This window comes from Cryptomeria japonica, unplaced genomic scaffold, assembly GCF_030272615.1.
Source record: "Cryptomeria japonica unplaced genomic scaffold, Sugi_1.0 HiC_scaffold_228, whole genome shotgun sequence".
Taxonomy (NCBI): domain Eukaryota; kingdom Viridiplantae; phylum Streptophyta; class Pinopsida; order Cupressales; family Cupressaceae; genus Cryptomeria; species Cryptomeria japonica.
Genome location: NW_026729050.1, coordinates 1 through 5,000, shown reverse-complemented (window position 1 = coordinate 5,000; position 5,000 = coordinate 1). Strand labels below are relative to the sequence as shown.

Genomic DNA, 5,000 nt, shown 5'->3' with positions numbered 1-5,000 from the left:
CGCTGGTGCGAACCTGGGAGCGCTCCGATGTGTGCTCCAAGGTGCGGCGTGCACGAAGTCGGAGCCCGGTTTGCCCCGGGTGCGCCCTGGTGGGCACCATGGTGCGCACCAAGGAGCGCTCCGAAGTGTGCTCCAAGGTGCGGCCTGCACGAAGTCGGAGCCCGGTTTGCCCCGGGCGTGCACCGCGGGTGGGCACCTTGGTGCGCATGCCTTGCCTGGGCTGCGCACCAGGGCGGGCTCAAGATGGCACCCGCGTTCCGTTTTTTTCACTATCTTTCAAAACGGAAATTTTAAAATCTCATTTTTTTTTGCCTTTTCTGGAAATTAGTGAAGGCAGCGCATCAAAGGTGCGCACCTCGCTGCCCACCACGGTGCGCAACGCCGGTGGGCACCCGGGAGTGCTTCGAAGTGTGCTCCAAGGTGCTGCGTGCACGTTGTCGGAGCCCGGTTTGCCCCGGGTGCGCACCTCGCGTGCACCTTCGTCGGGGTGGGCACCTTGGCTGGGTTTGCCCCGGCTGCGCTCCGAAGCGGGGTTATTGGAGCGCCGCCTCTTTTTTTGTCGGAGCGTTTGGTGGGGTTTCTCGCATTGGCTCTTCCCAGGCCCGGTTGCCACCCTGGCGCGCACGAAGTCGGAAGTAGGGTTAATTGCCCGGGTGCGCACCTTTGCCAGGGTGGGCACCTTACCTGGGCTGTGCACCAGGGCGGGCTCAAGATGGCACCCGCGTTCCGTTTTTTTCACTATCTTTCAAAACGGAAATTTTAAAATCTCCTCTTTTTTTTGCCTTTTCTGGAAATTAGTGAAGGCAGCGCATCAAAGGTGCGCACCTCGCTGCCCACCTTGGTGTGCTCTGAGGTGCGCACCCGGGAGCGCTACGAAGTGTGCTCCAAGGTGCGGCGTGCACGTTGTCGGAGCCCGGTTTGCCCCGGGTGCGCACCTCGCCTGCACCTTGGCCGGGGTGGGCACCCTGGCTGGGTTTGCCCAGGGTGCGCTCCGAAGCGGGGTTACTGGAGCGCCCCCTCTTTTTTTGTCAGAGCGTTTGGTGGGGTTTCTCGCATTGGCTCTTCCCAGGCCCGGTTGTTGGGTGCGCTCCCACCCTGGCGCGCGCGAAGTTGGAAGTTGGGTTAATTGCCCGGGCGCGCACCTTCGCCAGGGTGGGCACCTTGGTGCGCACACCTTGGCTGGGCTGCGCACCAGGGCGGGCTCAAGATGGCACCAGCATTCCCTTTTTCTCACTATCTTTCAAAACGGAAATTTTAAAATCTCGTTTTTTTTTGCCTTTTATGGAAATTAGTGAAGGCATCGCATCAAAGGTGCGCACCTCGCTGCCCACCTTGGTGTGCTCCGAGGTGCCCACCACGGTGCGCTCCGAGGTGCCCACCACGGTGCGCAACGCCGGTGCGAACCCGGGAGCGCCCCGATGTGTGCTCCAAGGTGCGGCGTGCACGAAGCCGGACCCCGGTTTGCCCCGGGTGCGCACCTCGCGTGCACCTTGGTGCGCACACCTTGGCTGGGTTGCGCGGCCTGGTGGGCACCATGGTGCGCACCAAGGAGCGCTCCGAAGTGTGCTCCAAGGTGCGGCGTGCACGAAGTCCTAGCCCGGTTTGCCCCGGGTGCGCACCTTCGCCGCGGTGGGCACCATGGCGTGCACGAAGTCGGAGCCCGGTTTGCCCCGGGTGCGCACCTCGCGTGCACCTTCGCCGGGGTGGGCACCTCGGCTGGGTTGCGCGCCCTGGTGCGCACCAAGGAGCGCTCCGAAGTGTGCTCCAAGGTGCGGCGTGCACGAAGTCGGAGCCCGGTTTGCCCCGGGTGCGCACCTTCGCCGCGGTGGGCACCCTGGTGCGCACCATGGCGTGCACGAAGTCGGAGCCCGGTTTGCCCCGGGTGCGCACCTCGCGTGCACCTTCGGCGGGGTTGCGCGCCCTGGTGCGCACCAAGGAGCGCTCCGAAGTGTGCTCCAAGGTGCGGCGTGCACGAAGTCGGAGCCCGGTTTGCCCCGGGTGCGCACCTCGCGTGCACCTTCGGCGGGGTTGCGCGCCCTGGTGGGCACCATGGTGCGCACCAAGGAGCGCTCCGAAGTGTGCTCCAAGGTGCGGCGTGCACGAAGTCGGAGCCCGGTTTGCCCCGGGTGCGCACCTCGCGTGCACCTTCGCCGCGGTGGGCACCATGGCGTGCACGAAGTCGGAGCCCGGTTTGCCCCGGGTGCGCACCTCGCGTGCACCTTCGCCGGGGTGGGCACCTCGGCTGGGTTGCGCGCCCTGGTGCGCACCAAGGAGCGCTCCGAAGTGTGCTCCAAGGTGCGGCGTGCACGAAGTCGGAGCCCGGTTTGCCCCGGGTGCGCACCTCGCGTGCACCTTGGCGCGGTGGGCACCATGGCGTGCACGAAGTCGGAGCCCGGTTTGCCCCGGGTGCGCACCCCGCGTGCACCTTCGCCGGGGTGGGCACCTCGGCTGGGTTGCGCGCCCTGGTGCGCACCAAGGAGCGCTCCGAAGTGTGCTCCAAGGTGCGGCGTGCACGAAGTCGGAGCCCGGTTTGCCCCGGGTGCGCACCTCGCGTGCACCTTCGCCGCGGTGGGCACCTTGGCTGGGTTGGGCACCATTGAGCGCTCCGAAGTGTGCTCCAAGGTGCGCACCATGGCCCTCCAAGGTGCGCAGCATGGCGTGCACGAAGTCGGAGCCCGGTTTGCCCCGGGTGCGCACCTCGCGTGCACCTTCGCCAGGGTGGGCACCTCGGTGCGCACACCTTCTCAATGTTTTCTTGCCTTTTCTGGAAATTGGTGAAGGCAGCGCATCAAAGGTGCGCACCTCGGTGTGCTCCGAGGTGCGAACCCGAGAGCGCTCCGAGGTGCCCACGAAGTCGAAAGTCGGGTTAATTGCATTGTTTTCCCCGGGTGCGCTCCGAGGTGCGCAACATCGGTGCGCACCAAGGAGGGCTCCGAAGTGTGCTCCAAGGTGCGCACGATTCGGAGCTCGGTTTGCCCGGGGTGCGCACACCTTGGCTGGGTTGCGCACCCTTTGTGCGCTCCAAGGTGCGCACGAAGTCGGAGCTCGGTTTGCCCCGGGTGCGCACCTTCGCCAGGGTGCGCACCTTGATGCGCACGCCTTGGCTGGGCTGCGCACCTTGGTGGGCGCCATGGTGCGCACCTTTCGTGCGCTCCAAGGTGCGCACGAAGTCGGAGCTCGGTTTGCCCCGGGTGCGCACCTTGGTGGGCGCCATGGTGCACTCCGAGGTGCCCAAGATTGGTGCGCACCAAGGAGCGCTCCGAAGTGCGCTCCAAGGTGCGCAGGTGCGCGCGAAGTCGAAAGTTGGGTTAATTGTCCGGTTTGCCTCGGGTGCGCACCTTGCGTGCACCTTCGCCAGGGTGGGCGCCTTGGTGCGCACACCTTGGCTGGGCTGCGCACCCGGGCGCGCACACCTTGGCACCCGCGTTTCCTTCATTTTAAATTTTTTTTTTTTACAATCTCTCAAGTGGGAAATTCTATAATCTCAACTTTTTTTGCCTTTTCAGGAAACTTTTGAATGGAGCGCATCATTGGTGCGCTCCGAAGTGTGCTCCAAGGTGCGCACCTCTGGTGTGCTCCAAAGCTCTCTCTAGCTGCGTGCACCTGCCCCGGCCGCGCACCCGGCCCCGCCCAGCTTCGCTCACCTGTCCCGGGCGTCTGGTGCGGAACCTTAGAGTAAGAAACATCACCGTGCACCTTGGCCAACGTGCGCGACTCGACCGAGCGCGCACTGGCCGAGGTGCACACCGATTTCACCTGGGTGCGCGCGCAGCACCTCGGGCGCACCGGGGTGCGCGCACAACGCCCGGGTTGCACCGTGGCCTGTGTGCTCGGGGCGCCTCGGGTGCGCGCTCGGTGTCGCCCCCGCGCGCGCGGTAGTGCGGGCAGCGCACCCCGGCCCGGCCCGGCCCCGACGAGAACGCAAACGGGCAAAAGGTTTATTCAAATAGCATTGCGACGCCCGGCGAAAAACTAAAAAAGGGTGCAACACCGGGACTTCCCGGGAGGTCACCCATCCCAGTACTACTCCGGCCCAAGCGCGCTTAACTGCGGAGTTCTGATGGGATCCGGTGCACTAACGCTGGTATGATCGCACCCGTTATGAGCTTGTCGCAGTGTGTACTTAGCAAACCGCGACCCACGTGCGAATCCACCCCGGCCACCCACCCCCGTCGAGGTGCACACCCTCCCTCGCGAAGTGCGCCCCGTTCGCCAAGTGTGAGCCCTGCCCGGGTGCGCGCACCTTGCTAGGGCGTCGGGTGTGCACCCGGCCCGGCCTACGTGCGTGCACCTGGACGGGGCGTCGTGTGCGTGCAGTGTCCCGTCTGCAACGCGGTGCCCACACACCACCTCGGGCGCAACGACCTGCGCTCACATGTGGGCCGAGTGCACCTTGGTGCATGTTCGGGGCGCCTCGGGTGCACGCTCGATCTTGCCCCGGTGCACCAAGGCGCTCGGTTTGCCCCGGGTGCGCACTTGGTGCAAGGTGGGCACCCAAAATAGGGATCAAGCACCAAAACACAAGTTTCGGGATGCAAAATGGGACCCAAGGACCACAAATGCGTTCCAAGACCCATGATGGGTCCACGAGAACAAAAATGTGTTCCGAGACTTAATAAACAAATATTGGGTTTTAGGAGAAGAAACATGCTCTGATGCCCAAAACGAGAATCGACCCCGAAAAGGCCACAGGCCAAAAGTGGGATGCGAGACAAAAAAAAATGGGACCCGAGGACCAAAATTGGGTTCCCAGGTCGAAGACAGGGCAACCGGACAAGAAACGACCTCTAAGGCTCGAAATGAGTCCCGACGACTAAAACTTGACAAGAAGCACCCATCAGGCACCCAACTCGACACCCATGGGATGCCGACCCACCCGGGCTTCCACCTAGCACACCTTGGCACCCACCCACCCTCGCACCCAACCTCGCACCCAACTTAGCACCTTTGAACCCACATTGGCACTCACCCTGACCCTGGCACCTTGGAACCCACATTGG

The 5,000-nt window shown here is 64.1% G+C and overlaps 1 non-coding gene across 1 annotated transcript; it reads right to left on the bottom strand.

Moving 5' to 3' along the window:
• Positions 1-3,979: 3,979 nt before the first annotated feature.
• On the bottom strand, positions 3,980-4,098 carry LOC131868977 (5S ribosomal RNA). Its single transcript, XR_009367374.1, has one exon. It is a non-coding gene; the product is annotated as a 5S ribosomal RNA (ribosomal RNA).
• Between the last annotated feature and the right edge of the window lie 902 nt (positions 4,099-5,000).